Raw genomic sequence first — 20,629 nt, 5'->3', positions numbered from 1 at the left:
TTAAAAAATATATTGAAGAGAAAAGTATTTTCATGTTCTCTCTGATGGTTGAGCATTTTGAGTCAAAATTTAAAAATTTTCTCTGCAGCCAATGCAAACCTATTTTAAAGAGGAAAGTTGCATTTAAATTCATGTGTCTCTGCAAGATTCCAGAAGCTGGGCTTTTATGAACACCCTCAAATAGCATTGGACTTGCAGTAAAATTATAATAACTGCTGACATCGAAAGTGTACAATCTGCAGCAACAGCGTTACTGATTTTGGGATGAGAGCTGACGGCAGCATCATTCTTTCTCTATCATTCATTTTATCCTCTAGCCAAGACCTCTGAGCTTCCAGTAACACGTGTGTTTATGACCAAAATTGAGCAGAAAGCAGCAATCCCATTTCACAGAGTATTTTGAGATTTCTGAATTTATTTTTATTCACACAAAACTAAATTTAGACATCCCCTTTGAACTAGATGTGCTGGTCTTCAATTTTACTTGAAGTCTATACTCAGAGGAAGCACTCTGAAAAATGGTGCTGGTATCATGGTGTTATCCAAACACTTACAATAGCTTTGGGCAGAGTAGTCAAAAAAGCTTCACTGCACTCGAGTTTCCAAAAAATGCAGTGTTTTCTCAAAATGGAAGCTTTCAGAGATGAATAAGATTTGCTTGGTTGTCTTTTGGTAGAACAGAAGAGAGAAAAACATTTGTGGTCTGGGTTGGGAAGGAGAGATGGTTCCAACTCAGGTTGGTTTTCTTTATTTGTTTGTTTGTTTGTTTTTCCATATGGAAGAAGAACTATTTATGTCAGAACAAGAATTGGAACCTCTGATGCCCAAGGCTTTGTAACAACCACCAAGCGGGAGACAGTTGGATTCCCCCAGCATAAATCTGCCACACTCACACAATTTTTACAAGTATTGTTTTCATTACAGTATGGAAAAGGCTTTCATGTTTAATTAAAAATAAAATAAAATAAATAAATAAAATAAAATAAAATAAGATAAAATAAAATAAAATAAAATAAAATAAAATAAAATAAAATAAAATAAAATAAAATAAAATAAAATAAAATAAAATAAAATAAAATAAAATAAAATGAAGTTGGTCTGAAATCATTAGGAGTCTGGAAGGTCTGGAAGACTTAGGAAGCCCCATCTCCTAGGTAATTCTGACTGCCCTGAACCCTAGGGGAGAGGGAGTGAGGATCTTCCAGCTCTGTTTTTTGGCTCCCTGATTTGGCTGGTGATGCATCTGCTGGGTTGTATGTAAAAACAGTTGAACAGGAGACCAGGGCCTACTCCAGAATCTGCATGGTATCTGGCACGATATTGAGAGATGGAGAATTATAACTACATTGATATAGAGCTCTCTGTCTGTATGCATACATACATACATGTGTGTATATATATATATATATATAAACTTTAACTGTTCAATTTTGACAAATCCCAACTGAAGAAAAAAAAAATCCTTCTGAAGTTTTCTCACTTTGTGGCTGACCAGTCTTCTGCCTAACTTAGTTTGAATCACAGACTGTAAGAAATGCTAAATAGCCTGCTTGCATTGGTAACTTATTCCAGAAAGACTGTAAAATGTGTATGTTTTACTAGTCTACACTCTTCTAGATGAACTATTCACTTCTGCTCTCTGCAAGCATGCAGTCATATGGTTCAAACAAAACAAGTTTTTTCCCTCCTTTTATAGTAATAACAAAATGTTGACATTTGACACATAAGTTGTACTAGTAACAAGGAAGCTGAATGTGTGTGTTTTTGAAAAGCACCAGTTTTGCTTTTCCCTCTCTTTGGGAACCTCCCTGAAAATTTGACTTAGTTCCAATTTCTTCAACAATTGGCCAACACATAATTCCCAAATTTCCCCTTCTATTTCTCCCCACTGAGCCATATTCTACTCCCCCTGACGTGTCTTCTATCTTTTCTGGGAATCTTTATACAGACCATAATAATCTCAGTATTTTCAAGTTGAAGATCAATAGTAGCCTTTCACCTGCCAGTCTGCGATCCTCAGTTCTTTTTTTCTTTTTTTTTCTTCTTAACACCAATGTTAGTCAACCTTCCTCTTTCTCAGTCTGCAGCTGAGTTTTTATTTACATGCATCCCGCACATCCAGATCCCTGTGTATTGTTTCTCTCTGCTCAGTCTTCGGCCTGCATCCCTTTTCCTTCAGGCCTCACTGCCAAGATTTAGGTTCATACTGTGCTTATCTTATATCCTAACTGTTTACCCCTCCACACCATGCCATGAAATCATTACATATAGTCCTGAGAAATCCTTCCTATACTTTTCCTGACCACTCAAGAGGAGCAGAAATCAGTATGAAGATGTGAAATTCAAGCTCTTCTTTTCCATATTCTGCATTTTTCTCATTCAGCTATCTTTCTCTTTACTGTATCCCAAAATCCCTTCTAAGCAATTTTACAGAGGTTGCCCTTTTAGATATTTCATTCACATTTTAAAGTCTTTTCATCACAAAATATCCAATTATACTGCTGTAAAGTATTTAGTGATTTTTCTGCTTATCTTATATCATTGGTCTGTTTAAACAGTGCTGCTAAATTCTTGCAGAGATAAGATTTTTATTATATTTTGGCACAGCCAATAATATGCATAGAGAGCTCTGTTTATATAGAACTCCAGTGTTTAATTCTCAGTTATCAAGCTGCATCCCTCTCTGCATCCAACAGAGACTCTCTGTAGCAAACACTTATACCAATAGCCAAAAGCCTTTCTCCGTTCTTTCTTTTTGAATACCCTGAAAGGAATATGTGAATTAGCTATATCACGCACACTTTTAAAAACTGGAATGACATTGTTCTTTAGCAATTACACTATCCGGTAAAATGACATATGAGACCATGTCATTTCAACTCCCCAAAGCAATAATGGTTTACGCCTGCTCAACTGTTATGCTTCGTGGCCTTAATTCCTAGGCAGAATTTCTGGAATCTGCTTTCTGAGATTAGCAGTGCCCTCTCCCCTGATTTAAAAAAAATAAAATAATAATTGCAAAGGCACATGTACCAGCTTCCAGTTTATAAGAGTTCATTATTTGAAATCCCCTGAGCTCCTCCAATTAGAAAACAACTTTTTGACTTAATATCCTTCAATTGTTAAAAACTTGCGTCACTGAGAGATCACAGTGAAACGTAAAGGTCCCAGCACATTGGCACTTGATTGTGAGGGGATGTGATTGTTCCACATTTAGACTGGAAAGGGTTAGGAACTCCGCTTCCCAATGTGCTTAATGAATGAAAGGAAAATTGGACCCTTGAGCCAGAGGCAATGACCTAACTGAGTGAAAAATGTTTGCAGGTTAACAAGGGCAACTGTTCCTTGCAATAATTCCCACTGGAGGTGAATGACAAAAAAGGCCAATAAACCTCAGAATTTGGATTATTTATTAACCTGTTTTCTTCCTAGAAGAAAAGACCTTACTGTAGATCTTGGGAGACAGAAGTGAAAAAACTGTCCTTTTACCGAGCACAAATTAATGACCAGTGTGCACGTGCACTGCTTAAAAAGACTAAGATGTCCAATATTTTGAATTGTGCTGTCTGTGATCAGCCAGATCTTTAAAAAAGCATCTTCACTGGGACTGAAACAAGTACAGGATAAATAAAATTCTAATTAAATTACTCTAATTTAAGCCATATTAAAACAAAATGTAACTGGAAATGACATATAAGTATTGTTGACACTGAATCAGAGAAACATATTTTATATCTTGTCTTTACAAGTATCGTTGTCTAACATGTTGACACAGTAAATCTATAGCTTTCCTACAAATACGCAGAAAGTAGGTGGGACAGTCAACTGTGCTAGTGCAGACTGTAGTGTTTCTTGTTGGAAGTCATGGAATTCACTTCTCCTCCCAAAGAGCAGACTTGGTTTCCAGTCTAAATCATTTGTCATAAAGTAATGGAAAGAATCCTGTTGTCTTCACTGAGATCAGGTCTGGAGACTAACAAAGAGGCAATGGAAAAAAAAAAAAAAAAAAAAAAGGAGGGTAAACACAGAACAATTCAAGAAAGGCCTTAAGGCTAGCGATGACCAGTAGAGCAGCTGTCAAACTACCTTTACAAAAACTCTAAGTGATTACTTTTCAGGAAACAATGTAGACTAGTCAGGAGAGACTTGAAGGGTATGATCCAAAGTTGAGCTGTTTCACTGGGCTTTGTATTGTATTAGTCCCTAACAGAATATACAAATAACGTATTGCTTCCTGTATTTGAAGTGCCAAAAATGAGACAGTTGCAAGTATTCTGCAAACCATATGTCTGAGTCAGTCTGAGACTCAGCAAAAGGAAGGAATATGCATTTGCATACTGCAACTGTCTCTGCAACTTAGATATAATACGCATAATACACAGATATATTTTCAGTAGTGGGAACAGGGATTTTCACGTTAATGCAACCATGTGTTCTTCAAAATGTTCTTTCCTTACCTGTGTACCTGCAAATGAAAAGGTGAATACTGTATTTATCTCTTGCTTTTCTCTCTGAATAACAGAACATCCTTCCTGTTCAGACCTGTTCCTGAAAATGTATAATTAAATCTGTATGATCTGTATGATTGCAAATCTCATTGACTTCAAATGTCTAGACATTTCATTTTTGATTATTAATTCTTAGCAAAAGAAAGTATTTGAGAGAAGCAGAGCTCTGCTTTCTATCCCAGTGACTTTTAAATAACACAGGTCATGGTACTTTTGTAAGAAGACAGTTGAGTTCTTACCTGCTTTCTTGTATGAATACAGAGAGAAAATATATTTTAAGTATGAATTTTATTTCTATTAAATCCAATTAGTTTAAAATACATTGTGTTCCAGCACTAACAGTGCTTAAATTATTTATTTTACATATTATTTGGCCTACTTCATTATCCTTAACTTGATTTTTAAGTTGAACTTGCCTTTTGTGCAGCAGCTATCAGTGAGGAACTAGTAGTGTGTACACTGACTTTTGCTTGATTGGTATTCTGTATGCACTTTTTTGCCCCCTTAACTAAACCACTAAGCACCTAAATTCTTAATAGACTCTTAAGAATTAAAAAAGGTTGCAGAGTATTTGTTATAGACTGTGGGAGTTAAAAATGCACAATTCAAACTGTTGAAAATGGTTTTGTAAATAACTGAGCATGTAATAGGAGAGGTAAGTATGGTAGTAATAGGGAACAATGGGTGATTTAGACCTGGGCAGAAATTCATGTGTGAAAGCTCAAATTTAAGCATGTCTGTAAGACTAAGCTATAGACACACAGTGCAGTCCCTGCAAAATGTCAGATATGTTGAGTGGGTATCTGTGGCTGAGTTGAACCCACCATGACTGATGAGTCCACGGCTCATGTTGACATCTTCTTGTAGACATCTGTTCTGTTCTGCAGGGTTTCATCTATAGGGAATGAATTGCTTGCAGGAAGGCATCATTAGTTTTGCTGTGTTTTTCTTGTCACAGAGAAGAGAAGGCAACAGTCATCGATAATCTTGGATGGCTATTCCCAAGTACTGTACAAGCATAGTATAGAAATTGTTGTTTATATTTCAGTCATCAGAAATGTCTCTGTATACTTTAGGCAGATAAGACTCGAGCTTTCACTGCTGAGTTCAACACCTGAGCTAAATTGAGAGTCTGTTCAACAGTGTAATAAGATCTGCTGACTTCAGGAGTCAGAGGCCAGCTTGAAATATAAAGAAGACATATTTGAGAGTAGCTACCTAAGAGCACCTGGCAGTGTGGCTCATGGTGATTCATGTTTCTCAGGTCCAGTCTTCACCTTAATCTCTAGCCCTACTGAACTAGTAGGGATTAAACCCTTTTCTCACAGCTTGAGGTCTGGTTCAACTATAGGAAAGTCTTCCCACCATGGAATTGTGGATACTGAATTTCTTCTTTTAAGATCTGTAGAGACATCTTTCTAATTTAGATGGCCTGAATATTGCAGTTGAGGAACCCTTATTCTATCCTCTTTGTGCAGAGCTGGTGCTCCTAAGTTGTGTACCTAAAGCTTTTATCTTGTGTATGTCTGGACAAGCCAGATGCACTTCTAATTGCAAGAGGAAATTAAGTGAAAACTTGTGCATTGTTGCTGAGCATTAGCTGTTTTGGGATAATGCCCTCAATAATGTGCTTTAACTTTTGGCTTTTGTTTGGTCCTGAAGATGTCAGGTGGTTGGGCTAGATGATCTTTGAATGTTTCTTCCAACTGATCTACTCTACTCTACTCTACTCTACTCTACTCTACTCTACTCTACTCTACTCTACTCTACTCTACTCTACTCTATTCTACCCTACTCTACTCTACTCACTCTATTCTACTCTACTCTACTCTACTCTGTTCTACAGTTCTGTTCTGTTCTGTTCTGTCCTGTTCTAGTTTTCTCTTTTATCTCTTTATTGAATATTATAGGAAACTACCAAAGTCTGCATGCTGAATACATATATATATGTATATATATTTAAAAGAGGGAAAAAACAAAATAATTACGAGAAAATAAAAAATAATAAAAAGAGAGGAGGGAAACTGGTGGGTAATATTTAGATTAATAGAAAAATAGTTCTTTGGGAAAGTAACCAAATTACTAACTATAAAAGGGTGGGAAGAAAAACTTTTGGTACCATGAAAAAGTCATGAGTGAGTAGGAGGTCAGAACTACAGTGACTTGTAATTCTGCCCAGTTTGTATTAAACCTAGATATGAACTCTTGAACTTGATTTTCCACTACCTTTCTAGTTTTGGATATTAGTAAGGCAGTATTCGTCATGAAATATCACTTTCCTTCTGAGTTATATGGGATATTGGTGACTCAGCTTTATTGTTCAGAAACTTGAAAAGCTTGCTGTTCTCAGTTATCATTCATAGTTCTTTATACTTATAGACTTCTGTTTGTAATTTAGGTTCCTCTAAGGCATACATATATTGTTTTGGGGTTTTAAAAATATAATTTTCTTATTAAAATCCTTTAATAGGATTAGACATTTTTCTCAAATTCTAAATAGGATAAAATTAAGCTGCAGTTAAAAAGTCAAACAATTTAATAAAGATCTTGGACACAAAATATTTGTTTAATTTCAGAGTATAAGCTCTGTTTTAGTCTTTAGCTCAGTTTCTGTAGGTAACTATGCTACTGCTTTTGGATGTTCTGCAGAAGAAAAAAAAAATGGGCACATATTGTAGTTTCAAAACATAATCCATGCATAGTAATGTTTTTGTTTTTTTTTTTTTTCCCAACAAAAAATAAATCTTATTTCTTTATTGGATACTTTTCCTAGGCAAAGAGTTTGTAACCTGAATAGTTCATGAAAGTTCACTAACACAAAATTCCATAAAGGTGTTATAATGTCTTTAAAAGTGTACTTATACACCAGTTATTTCATACAATATTTGTAAACCTAAAAAATGTTACTTTATGTTCTTGCATTCATTTCATCATTGGCTATGATCTTGTCTCATAAATAAGCAAGGTTGGGTCTTGTCAGTTCTTGGATAGGAGGTCTCCAAGGAAAACCCAGATGGTGCAGGCACTGATAATGATTCAGCGGAAAGACGACCACCTACTGTGCTAGTACTCATTTTTCTTTTGGATTGAGAGCATTGTGTTTGGAAGAATGTTGCTGGCTTTTTTTTTCTTTTTTTTTCTTTTTTTTTTTTTTTCTGAGGTTAAAAATTAAGAACCTTACCAAGAAAAAGTATTTCAAGTACAATCACACCTTACATAAAAGTACAGAATTGTTTCAAATATTGCCATCTGAAATCAGAAAACTATTGAGTTCACTGAAAATGTATTTTTCCTTTTTTCCTCTTTTTTTTTTCTTCCACTATTTTCTCATTCTGTGCCTAATCATCCCTTGTCCCCATGAACTATTCACTGATGGCTAAAAAAAAAAAAAAAAAAGAGATTTTTTATCCGGTATTTTCTCTAAACTTTTGTAAAAAATCTCTACACTAAAAAAGCACATGGTTACAACAGACACTGGGAATTCCCTCAGCTGGGAATTTGTAAATTGGTTCTTATCTAATTATTCCCTTTTACAGCATAGTATGGATAAAATGTTAAAATAAATTCTGTTATGTATTATTTCATTGAAAAATGTCATCATGTCTTCTGTCTCTATTCCTCTCTGTGGGATAGAATACCTGGTTACACATACTTCTTTGGCAGATCACAGATAGGTGCAGTCACCATGCGGTGCTACCTGAAAACCTTGGGCCAGGTGCACTGTGGCAAGTGAAGCATTATTTGCTGTCTGATCTCAGTAGTGTGTATATTCTCTTTACTGCCTCTTGAGGTGGTAAATTACTGTTACAATGAAGCATGGCATTTTTTTTCCCCTTTAAAAATTCTTTGTAAAAACAAAATCATTTGCTGATGGCCTGGTCTCAGCTGGGATAATTTTCTTCACTGTAGCTGATATGGTGACATGTTTAGGATGAAAATAATGTTGATAACACACTGTTTTAGTTTTTACTGAGCAGTGCGTGCACTGAGTCAAGGACGTTTCGGCTTTTTATACTGCCCCGCCAGCATGTAGGGTGGGGATGCACAAGAAGCTGGGAGGGGACACAGCCAGGACAACTGACCCAAACTGATTAAAGGGATGTCCCATACCATATGGCGTAATGCTGAACAATAAAACCAGGGGTACTTTTCCATGGGGACTACTGTTTCCTGGGGACAGGATGGGCATTGTTTGGCTGGTGGTGAACAATTACAATGTGCATCAGAATGTGTATGCACATTTTTCTTTCTTTCATGCATTCATTCATTCATTCATTTACTTACTTACTTTTCTTTCCTATTAGACCATTCTGATCTCAACCCACTAGTTTTACTTATTTTCCGATTCCCTCCCAATTCCCAGTATCAGTGAATGGCTGTGCGGTGCTTAGCTGCATGCCAGACTAAACCACTAGAACAGAACAAAAACATTTTTCAAAAATCAAGAATTCATGAAAATCAAGAAGAATTTGAGCCCAAATATCGGATAAAAAGCAGTTAAAGTAAACAGTTAAACAGTTCTGATACTGTTCTGTCCACATGAAACTTCTCATTAGACAAGTTCAGGGCAGCAAATACAGATAATTTTGTACAGCATGTTTGTTGAATGTTGCCTTTCACCCTAGACAGGACTGCAATTTAAGAATGAGCAAAGAGATGTGCATGCAAATAAAAATCTAGACTTCCTCGCAGCTAAATTCTGAATGATATCATTGTGAAGTTTGTATGAAGATTAGAACTACTTTCAATACCTAGAAGCTTTCAGTTTTAGAAAAAAATCTCTTTGGCATTAACAACTGACCAATTTACTCATTTTGTGACAGCATGTTCCCCCTTTGGTCTGGCCATTGTCTTGCTCAAATACTGCCTGCTATGCCTTAAGCCTTGCTCCTGAAGATAGAGCCAGTGTCCTGGCTACACTCAAAGCCTTCTTCACACAGATAGTGACCACAGTATCAGCTCAAACTGGATGCTGGAGAAACTGAGACAAACATCTTAGAAGCTGAGGACCAATGAAGCATGCACCCAAAAAAACCAACAGTATTAGTCCATCATCTTACCCCATAAACAGTGAGCAGGCCAAGAGCTCTTTCAGCTCCTCTGCATAGCAGTTGGCTGCATGACAGTATATTCCCTTGAGAAGGGATGCCTCTCAAGGTCAAGCCTGCTGCAGAGATCCCTTACTCCTTGTGACAGATTTCTTGCCACAACAGATCTTCACTAAGATCCTCGGCTTGCTAAACTTTGTAAGCTTCACTAAGATTATATATTACATTGATTGTGCACATATGATCCTCAAACCTTTAGACCTAAACCATTGACCAAGTCTGGGACTAGGACTCAGCCATACCTAGTCTTCTTACCTCTTTGGTTCAAGGAGTTTAGAAAGCAAGCGGGTCCACTCCAAACCTCGTGACTCAATGGGAAGGTCTCCCCAACACATCTGACTTACGCTGTCCTCTATGCAGTAAATAATCAAGTGTACCATGCCATCTTGAACCTTGTTAAGTTGTTGTCTTATTTACAAGTAAGCTTTGTTTGATCACTACAGTATATCAATACATATATCGCTCATATGAGTGAATTATATAATTTCACGCATGGCATCTATAAATAAAGTTTTTTGCCTTTTTTTTTCGTTTTGGTTGGTTGGTTGTTTTTTGTATTTTTTTTCGCTGGGACAGGGTTTGCCTTTTAGTCATGGACACCAGTTGCTGCCAATGTTCTGTGTCAGAGACTGTACGCTGGAGTAAAATCTCACATACTATTTCAAATATACAATCTATAGTGGGTTCATTGAACTTGGTCTTAATTCATAAAATCACAGAATGGTTTAGGTTAGAAGGGACCTTGAAGATTTTCTATGTTCAATCTGCCTGCCATAGGCAGGGACACCTTCCACAAGTCCAGGTTTCCTAAAGCCCCATCCAACCTGGTGTTGAATGCTTACAGAGATGGGGCAGCCACAACTTCTCTGGGCAACCTGTCCCTGTGCCTCTCCACCTTCATAGTAAAGATCTTTTTCCTAACATCTAATCTAATCTACCCTCTTTCAGATTAAAGCCATTACTCCTTTTCCTATTACTACATGCCCTTGTAAAAAGTCCCTCTTCATCTTTCTTGTAGCCCCCCTTTATGTACTGGAAGGCTACAATGAGGTCTCCCTGGAGCCTTCTCTCCAGGCTGGACAACCTCATCTCTCTCAGCCTGTCTTCATAGGAGAGGTGCTACAGGCCTCTGATCATCCTTGTGGCACTCCTATGGACTTGCTCCAACAGGTTCATGCCTTCTTATGCTGGAGTCCTCAGAGCTGAATGCAGTACTCAAGGTGGGGTCTCATGAGAGTGGAGTAGAGGGAGACAATTGCCTCCCTGATCTGTCTGGCCATGCTTCCTTTGATGCAGCCCAGGGTACAGTTGGCTGTAAGCACACACTGCTGGCTTATGTTGAGTCTCTTATCAACCAACACCCCCAAGTCCTTCTCCTCAGGGCTATTCTCAATCCATTCTCTGACCAGCCTCTATTGTGTAGGGATTGCCCTGACCTAGGTGTAAGACTTAACCTTGTTGAACCTCATGAGGTTATCTTCATAAACACAAAACAGCTTTTAATTAAAATAATATTTTAAGGAAAGTCACAAACAAATTACATGGCCTGAAGGTACAAACAAGAAATCAGGACGAAGTATGGGATAACTATGAAAAATAGTAATGTGAAAGTCTCTACTCATCTTAGGATTTCTCATAGACTGGGGGAGAGGAAAGAAGAGGAAAAGGGGAATAATTACTTTAATGACTTTTGCTCATAGTTTCTCAAAGTTAGAGGTAGAAATTCAGAAAATATATTTTCATCTTCGTGCAGGTGTTATGAAAACTTTGCTGTTTGATCTGAAGGATGGTATCATCTTTAGGTTTCCAAGAATTCATGTTCAAAACTAACGTGGGTTCACAGAAAGCAAAATCAGAAATCTTATTTATATTTCTAATGCTTCACTTTTAGTAGCAATGTTTACACAGATGTTAGGAATATTCTTGTTACACTGTTGAATAGTGTAAACAATATTTACAGCATTAGACTTGAGTAAATGTACCTCTATTTTCATTGTATGCCCTCTGAAAATGTATCAGGGAAAGTACTGGCTTAGACTTGACACAAGGTCTATTTTTGGTGGAGACAATAGAGTAGAGTGTATTTAGGAATAATACTGGGTTTCTGCTCACCATCAATAACAGTGGTCACAGCCATTGTTAAGACTATAACAAATAAGACTACTGTTTATCTTCCACAACAACTTTTTAGGATGCCAGAGATACCTCAGAGTCAGGCAGGGAAAGGGCTAAGATGAAGGAATGGAGCATTAAGGGAAGAGGTGTTTTTTTTTTTTTTCAGAGGATGTTTTCTTCCAGGGTCTTGAATTCCTGGTTGTCATAATTTCTTCTTCGACAGCAAATGAAACCCTAACACAAAAACTCCTCTGGCTGTTAGCTCCTCCAATAACTACCAATGTCTTGAGTCTACAAAGGATCTCAGTGTTCCAACCCTGGTGTTAATTATGTGCATATTAATCTAATATCTACTGATAGAATTTCATTTTTCTTCTGATTTTCTAGCCTGCATTTTAAAGAGAAAATCATATATACACAAGCAATTTAGGAGAATATTAATGTGGTCTTGAAATTTTTAAAATTTTGGTTATGCCAGAACTGTGTCTGCAGACAATTTATGGTAATACCTAGCAATTTCAAAGATTTCCTTTGGTAGCAGGGGAGGAAAAGGTCCTTTGATGATGATGTCTATTTTTTTTCCTTCCTTTTCAGAATACAATGCTTTGATATTTCTTGTAATCTTGTTTCTTATTTTGAAATAAATAAAATAATAAATAAAAATAATAAATAAAAATAATAAATAATATTAAATACTACATTAAAAAGTACAAACAGTTGAAATCACAAAGCCAGATTAGCTTCAGAAAGCTTATTTTTTAACAGATTTGTGGGGTTTGTTCAACATTTCTTAACTGCAGAATTTCCTGTGGAGTGCACAGAGATAACCTGAATCCTTTTGGCATCTCTATGAAATGTTTTGCTTGCATTTTTATTTCCTATTTTAGCAGGAAAAAAAAATCAGCATCCAGGGTGAACTCATTAAGTGTTGAATCAGAATTTTGTAGCAATGGGAATTCTTCTCGCTTCTTGCAGAGCCCGGAGGGTGTGCTCAGGGACTGCAGAAAGTGGAAAGATGATCTTGCATGTACAGCAGCTCCGTGATGCCCTGATGATCTGGGTTCTCTTTGTACCTCTGCTTCCTGCAGGTGGTGCCAGGTGACTCTGTTAAAACTGGCTTCTCAGAGGCAGTCAGAAACTTTGCATCATTTGCTTTCTGTGTGTCTGGTGGCAGAGACTATGGAGGACCAAGTTGCAGAACTACTCGACACCCAAAATTGTACCTAAACGGAATGGGGAACAGTCACTTTACATGCAATAGCGTAGTTGCTGTGATAAAATTAAAAATAATAAAAAATCATGCTGACATGACTGAAATTTGTCTGCCAGTTCTAGCTGATGTTTACAATTGTTACTTCTGAATAGGAATATGGATTATGATTTCCCCTTAACTTGTAGGGATATTATTGTAATTTGTGCCTGACTGAAATATTAACAAATTACTGTTATTATGAATTCTGAGAGAATCAACATAGATTCCTTATTCAGAATAAACCTAAGTTGTGTTCCAAAAATGTGACATGAAGTCACACCATGAATTACATAGATAAAACCCTAAGAAAATACAGCACGGGACCACCTAGTGAAAGAGAGTATTTGTCATGTATATAATTAAGGGGACTGAATTAATATTGCTCAGGCAGCAATATTAGAAGTATGTATTTTCAATACTGTGAGACTTCAGTGTGTTTTAACTGTAAGGATGTATTCAAGTTCATGATTGCATGTGTACAGTATGTTGAATAGGATGTTTCATTAAAATATTTTTGGTTCATACAATGCTTTATTTATATCTCTTTGAAGCTGAATGCAACTGGAATAAACTTTGTGTCTTGTGCACATTTTCCCCTTTTCGATGCTAGTTTTTATATTTATCATCAAACTATGAGGGTATTTAAGGACTGTTAAAGGCAGTCTCCAAGTGAATAGTTCTTATTCCACAATCCTAATAAACTGGGAGTAATCCATACTTGCAGTCTCCTAAACTGGAATTCACTGTGCAAATTTATTACTTTAAGACATATCTAGCTCAAATACAAGCTTTTCTAAAATGCTGGGTTTTGATTCCACATTTGTCAAGGCTAATGACACTTGGGATTTTTTTTGAAATGAGACTGTCATTGCAGAGTCAGCAGAGGGGCTGGCTTATTCCAAAAACATATTGATGTAAAAGGAAATTGGGATGGATTGAAAGCTCTGATTGAAGGGAGTAAGCAGACATACTGTATATGGTGGCTCTCAGATTCTCTCTTCCTTTGTTTTGTTTTCTTGGTAATATGTCCTCACGACTCTCACCAGAAACAGGTCTATAAGATGGCCAGAATTTTCAAAATCAATTAAAGACTCTGAATATGTCAGGTTCCGAGTGTTGAGCAGGAAACCTTAAAGTTATCTAGTATGCATAAAGTGCTCAACAACTCTCTTATGAAAACCTGTTTCCTTTGAGCAAGGCCCATAATATTATTGGTCAACTTGGAACATACAGATCAGTCTCCTTCCCCAACAGGGAAAATAAATAAATAAATAAATAAACAAATAAATAAATAAATAAACAAATAAATAAATAAATCAGCTGGGTGAAATTGCTATTTCTTATCATGAACATCAGTGCTTCGTGAGTTTTTCTTGCCTTCAGTTTCTTCCACCAGTGATGCATGAGTGTGATTAAATAAGTTCTGAACTCCTTTGGAATATGGCCATGGTTTAAACTGTTCAGTGTCTACTGAGTAGGATCAGGCTGCGTGCTACCTCCAGCTCAGCCCCCTTTCTCGACCCAATGTTCCCTCCTGGACTCTGTGGTTTCCTTTCTGCAGAGAGCACCTCTCCATATTGCATTGCTTAGTTGCTTCTGAATTTGTATGCAATATGATGCGAGGTAGCAGATTCCCTGGCCCTCACTTCTCTTGTGGGTAATGTAATTTTATAACCTTAAAAGGTAAACAATAGATTTCTGTTGCTCCAAAAATAAGTATGTGGAATATTTACAGAGCAAGATCTGGACATGATCTTTCCTTGAGTTTATTATTCTGCCTGTTGCTTCCCCATGCTTCCCATACCTCTAGACAGACTCAATTTAATATCCATCCCAGATATACTGCCATCTCCAAGCTTCTGGCAATCACTGTTATCTGTCACACTAATGTACTATACAGGAATTTTTTTTTCTGGATTTTTTTGGTGAAGAAATAATAAATTATTGGCATAGGTAGTTCAGAAGACAGACCAGATTTCTTACGCAGTGAGATATTATTGTGTTCCAGAGGCATCTGAAGGGAGTCAAACCTAGTCCATGCATATGTTCAATTTCACATGATGTGTTGAGGCCAAAATTTGGGGCCAGCTGCTCTTAAGTCTTTGTCATGTGCTTTTCTTTAACTGCATTGAACGTTGCCTGTGTGTATGTGATTTCACTGCTGTGGCCTCAGCTTCAGAGCCATATATATGGTTCTTAGCCTCTCGGTAACTTCTTTAAAAAATAAAAAAGAAAAAGAAAATAGAAAAAATGTTGTTTAGAGTTAAGTCTAGAAAAGCAGTTTTCTGACTTCTGGCTTATTAAAATGTGGTAGTACCAGAAAATATAATGTGACAACAACTGCCTGACTTTTGCGCTTATATGGGATAGACTTTATCGTTGTTTAAAAACTTAGATGATATAGGAAATGAAGCCTCCAAACGCATGTATTCTCATTGCATGTAAACTGGTACTTTTTTGTCACACATAAGGACAGACATTAAAAACAACTATATAAAGTATTTATGAGGTTTTGATTTACCACAATTATTTTCTCTGCCTTTTAGAGTCTCTGAGTAGTATCTTAATGCTAGATCATATTTTCTGACAACAGAACACCAGATACACTGTAATGATTTGGCATTCAGCCTTTTGGAATGAAGGCCAAAACTGGCTAAATAAATCATTTCCAATAGCAAGGAGCAATGATTGCATTGTAAACTCTGGATAAATCTGTGATATTACAGAAAGCAACTGTTTTGCAATAAATGGACTTGAAAAAAAAAAAATCTGTGGAAAAAATTTCCCACACTGGAAAGATGCCAGTGTGGCATTATGCTACCAAAGTCTTCTATACTGTAGCAATTGAACATTTAATAATGTGACAAAAAGTTTTTTTTTTTTCTTGATTATTATGCTTAAGGTTGGGTGAGAATCCCAGAAGAGAGCAGTATTTAATAGAAATGTTAACTTTATTAATAACATATAAAACACATCAAGATTCCTGGTAGGCAATTCTACACATGGTTAAGAAAAGGCAGGTGGTCTGTGAAATAGCTTGGGCTCCTGCTATGCAGGGTTTCTATCATGAGAGGCAAAGCTACAAGCTGCTTTGTATTCAGCAGGAGACAGTGGAGTGAAATATTCACTGATGGGCATTTATTGCTTGTGAGACTGCAGTTCTCAGAGGCAATGCAAGAGATCAGGGCAGTGGTGCTAAACACCCTGCAAGCATATAGTGTTGGACAGGAGAAACAACAGGGCCCCATGGTGCTCCTCAGGTCAGGGCTGGGAGCGGAGGGGCAAGTGCCCTCTGTGACCCTCTGCTGTATCTCTTCTTGAGAAATTTCCCTGCGTTTTGCTTTAAAAAAGGCCAGAACCAGCTGAACAAATGTATGGCTATTTGGCGTAGCATGTCCATGACTTTCAGGTTAATAGTTCAGTTGCAGTGCAAAGTCTAAACCCATGTTCTCCTGATAGTATAGCCTCTACCTCAAAAGAAATACTATTAATGATTGTTTTTAAATGTAATTGCATTGAATTTAAAAAAAAAAAAACACAACACCTTCTAGGTAAATATTATCAGTCAAAATGGAAGGACAAATCAGGATGTAGAAGGCCGTACTGGAGTGGAACAAAACCTTTCAACTAACTGCTTGTAAAGCAAGGGCAAATTTTAACTCCACATGATTTATTACACCTCTGTTCATTATAGTTTGGAGTTTAGCAGCCACAATTAAAATTAGAAGGAAATAACTCCTCGCCTTGTGCCCTTCCATTGCCACTATGTCCTACAGCCAATGCCGTTGGGAGTTGCAGCACTGCCCGGCCAGCCTGGCATGCAGTCAGCAGAGGGCTGAGTGCCAAGCCCACTTGGCCTGGGCCCAGGCCCAGGCCCTGGCCTACCAGGCTCGCCTTGTTGCAAGGGGCAAGTCACCAACCCCAGGAACGGGAGGTGGAAGGGAATCTCTCCAGGAAGGGCCACAGTCTGTAAAGCCATTCAGGAGAGTATCCAGAACAAAAATCTCACTGTCTTAATGGCTGAAGGATGACTAATGGTTGCCTTAGGCTGTGAAATGTCCGAAACGCCACTGGGGAGTGTATCAGGACAGGACTGGTGCTGTGGCACTCCAGAGACTGTGCGTAAAAACTTACAATTACAGCCTTAAGTTGGCTGCTTCCTGAGTTATCGCCTTAGATTTCAAACCTCACAACCCATCTGAAATGTAGCGATATCCCAGCATGATACACTTAGCACATCTGATTGTTTAATTACTATCCTCCCTTCCACACATGTAGGATCACAGTTTCACCTGCTCATGTGGCACCCACATGTGCTGTCCTGAACATCAGCGTGTGAGGAGCTTGGGATCACTGCCAGTCTGGTATCTTCTTCTCCTGCCTTCGTTCGTGCTCTTTGTGCAAACTGCGGCTTCTGCATGCTGCTCTGAATACCTAAATAGAAATGCAGTAACAAAATAATCATGCAATTTGTGTAATACTTAGCTGAATCTTTGTTAATTGTGTTGAAAGTGAAAAGCATCTTCTAAAGAAAAACAAGATAGCAAAATTCCTTGTGCAATAGTTGAATAATTACATGGAAAGTAAGTATAGTTTTTGAAATCTGTTTTTAAAGCTTCCCATCAGGTAAAGGCAAATGGACTTTAATTAAATGCTATCATGATGGCTGTTGAATGAATGTATATCAAGTATTGCTCAATAAAAAAAACAGTTTTGGTGTTTTCTCAGAACTATTTTAAAAATACATTTTCTTTCTGAAAAATACCCCAGAAATACTGAGTGCAGGTGAGAGAAGAAAGGGAAAATTCCTACTGGGAAACACAGACAGACTTCCAGGAATCAGGTACATGCAATATGTATTAATTAGAATAATTTGTTCTTGGTCAAAACCTACATACAATGAGCAATACAGAGAGAGGAATTGGGGTTACACTTTTGGTTCCTGTAAAGGTTCATTTCTATTGTTCAGGGACTTTGTGAAGTGTTTTTGTAGCAGGTTTCCTCCTCCAGCCTTGTTCTCTGGCAGGCTGGCAGCATGGATAGCAGCATTGCTTGCATTCTGGTAGCAAAGTGGGATTTGGCCTTTGTTTCTGATGCTGTGGCTATGGTTTCATGTTATAATTCAGAGATTCAAGGTAAGGGGGCCAGAGAGAAGTTTAGCCTCTTTCCTAGTAGATGACAACAGAGTTTGCAATGAGTACTCAAGACTACACCTGAGCAGAGGTAGAGTGATTTAATAAAGTGTGAGCTGTCTTGGGAGTTTGCATCCTTCCCTGTCTGTGCTGTTGCTCTCTTGCTGAATAATCTTTTCAGCCTAATGTCTCAGTTTCTTCAACTGTAAAATGGTCACATTAATAAAGCAATAAGTAAAGTGCTTTGTTTTCTCACGAGAAAATCTGATGTATAATAACTGGGCACCATTTATTTTTGTCTGGAATATTTTAGAAGAGAGTTCTGGTTTCTTGTGGTCCCATTGTCTCCTCTGTCATCCTTGAAATACTGTGAGGATGGTGTTTGTGTGTTTTTTATAATTTCTGCTTGGCTGTTTCAATCGCTAAAGGATAAATGAATACCCATGGTACTTTCAGGCCAATTTTGAATACTTCTCTCAAGGTGTTTAAACATGTATGTGCAGTGACATCCCTATCATGGCAGAGGAAGCTGTTTATATTAACATTTCAATATGTTCATGTTGAATATATTAACGTATTCAACATTTCCAAGTGATGGTATGGCAAGAGCATCGCAAACATCCAACCACTATCTAATTGTGCTGACTAGTTATTTCTCATCTGATTATAAGCAGTGAATTGGTTAACAGTGTTGGTACTTAAATGTGCATGTTTATGCTTAAAGGCTGACACTCCAGTAAGATGAATGGGGGAAGTTAACTTTGCTTGATGCTATTGTTTTAGCTGGTAAGGATGAGGACTCAAGAAGATGAAAGTATGTTGGTTTACATTGTCAAGGCTATCTTCACAACCAGAAGCTAGAAACTTCCTTTATTATGAGAAAACAAACACATAAATTCTGGGAAATAGAAGAAACCCCTCCATTAATCCGCTTGAAAGCCTTAAATCATTCAGATTCATAGATTTGATACTTATGGTAATTTTTGTTTCTTCTGCATTTGGACTAAGTGTCATTATCAGGCAGCATCAATCCTTGCATCCATTGATAGGCTAAGAAATGACAGTAATAAAAACAGACACAGTGGGCCTCTATTTTCTTTGAAATGTAGCTTTTGGGAAATGGCAAAGAAGAAAAAAAAAAGTTAATAGAATGTTACCTTGTTCTATTCAAATCTGTTCAGAAAAAGAAATGAGGTTCTTGGCTCCCTTTGTCTTGTTGAACAATATAGGATATCTCATTTGATCTAATTTTACATCAGCTCCCCAACTGAGAAGCAGGAGCGAATGAGTTATGCATGCTAAACATGTTGAGAAATGCAGATGAAAAATTATTATGTAATCCCAAAGCACCAAATTATATGACCTTTATTCATATTGAAATAATGAGAAGTATTTACAGAGTAACTTACTGCTCACCAGCAGTAACGATGACAGAATCCAGGCTGGTTTTGTCTTGGCCCAAAGAACACTCCCAAACTGCTGCTTTTGTTAGGTTTTACAGTTCCATTTTCATAGGATTAAAGGAACCTAAAAATGAATGAAATTGTAGGATAGTGAATGATGCTGTGTGTTTGAAGATATCCACACTCCAACTTAATCACTGAATATATCTCAGTATATCAGTATCTCATCTGTACTATTACTGCTGGGATTTTCAGAAAAATAGCATGTAATGTCAGCTCTGTATTTAAACTGTAACCAACAAACCCTGGGGAGCTATCAAGTTATCAGTCTTTAGTACTGAAAACATAACACCGGTTTAAGTATAGCTACTCAAAATGGGTCAAGTTACAGCTGGGTTATGTTTTAGTGAACTAGAATTAATAGGGTATTTTCAGCCAAACAGGCAAATTCATAGATGTAGATATTTTTAACCAAGTTCCTGATTATATAAGCTCATTTTAACACTGTGAAAATTGGTTAGGTGTAGACACATGCAAAAACACCTGTGAACTCTGAAGTTCCCAATTTTTTATTGCATGGAACCTCAAGCCAGAACTGAAATGCCAGCACTTCAGCATTCAAAGTCTGGATCAAATGTTAAGGTTTAAGATGCCTGGATTTGGAGTTTGAACCTTGTGTACTTTAGATGTAGATGTTACATACCCTCATCTAAGACAAAATTGGTCCTGTCAAAACTGAAATGATTGTGTGTCAGATATATGTTCTCAATTTCTAAAGGAAAGAGAGAGAGAGAGAGAGATCTTGACATAAGAGCTAAATCTGAGTAAATTACTTTTGAAGCTATGGAACCATAAGCATCTTTGGTGGCCTGGGTAAAACAGTTAATGCTTGTCTCATGTACACTTTAATTAAATGTGTAAAGATAAATTTGCATGTCAGATCTGCTAACATAAATTGAGAATTTGAAGATTTATGTCAGACAGTATTTCACATTCACATTCAACATTTTTCTGTGATTCTGTAAAGATTATATCTCTATTTTCTCACCTGTTCCACTGGTGAATCTCCAAGAGACAGTGTGGTTTTGGCCCCAGGTGATTAGGGATTAGT

General features: G+C 37.1%; 1 long non-coding RNA gene across 4 annotated transcripts in view; it reads right to left on the bottom strand.

Moving 5' to 3' along the window:
* Window positions 1-520: 520 nt before the first annotated feature.
* LOC125183291 (uncharacterized) overlaps window positions 521-20,629 on the bottom strand; it is a 48,823-nt gene continuing 28,714 nt past the window's right edge. The window contains exons 3-6 of one of the 4 annotated variants that reach the window (XR_010829142.1): window positions 19,525-19,642; window positions 17,276-17,417; window positions 5,333-12,954; window positions 521-3,973 (exon numbers count right to left, since the gene is read on the bottom strand). This is a non-coding gene — a long non-coding RNA (uncharacterized lncRNA). Of the gene's footprint in view, window positions 12,955-17,275; window positions 17,418-19,524; window positions 19,643-20,629 lie in introns of all 4 variants that reach the window. The other 3 variants (XR_007165080.2, XR_010829143.1, XR_010829144.1) reach the window with 3 other exon arrangements.

The sequence above is a fragment of the Anser cygnoides genome, chromosome 2 (assembly GCF_040182565.1).
Source record: "Anser cygnoides isolate HZ-2024a breed goose chromosome 2, Taihu_goose_T2T_genome, whole genome shotgun sequence".
Lineage (NCBI taxonomy): Eukaryota > Metazoa > Chordata > Aves > Anseriformes > Anatidae > Anser > Anser cygnoides.
Note: the sequence above shows the minus strand (reverse complement) of the source record. Positions and strands in the feature narration are given on the sequence as shown.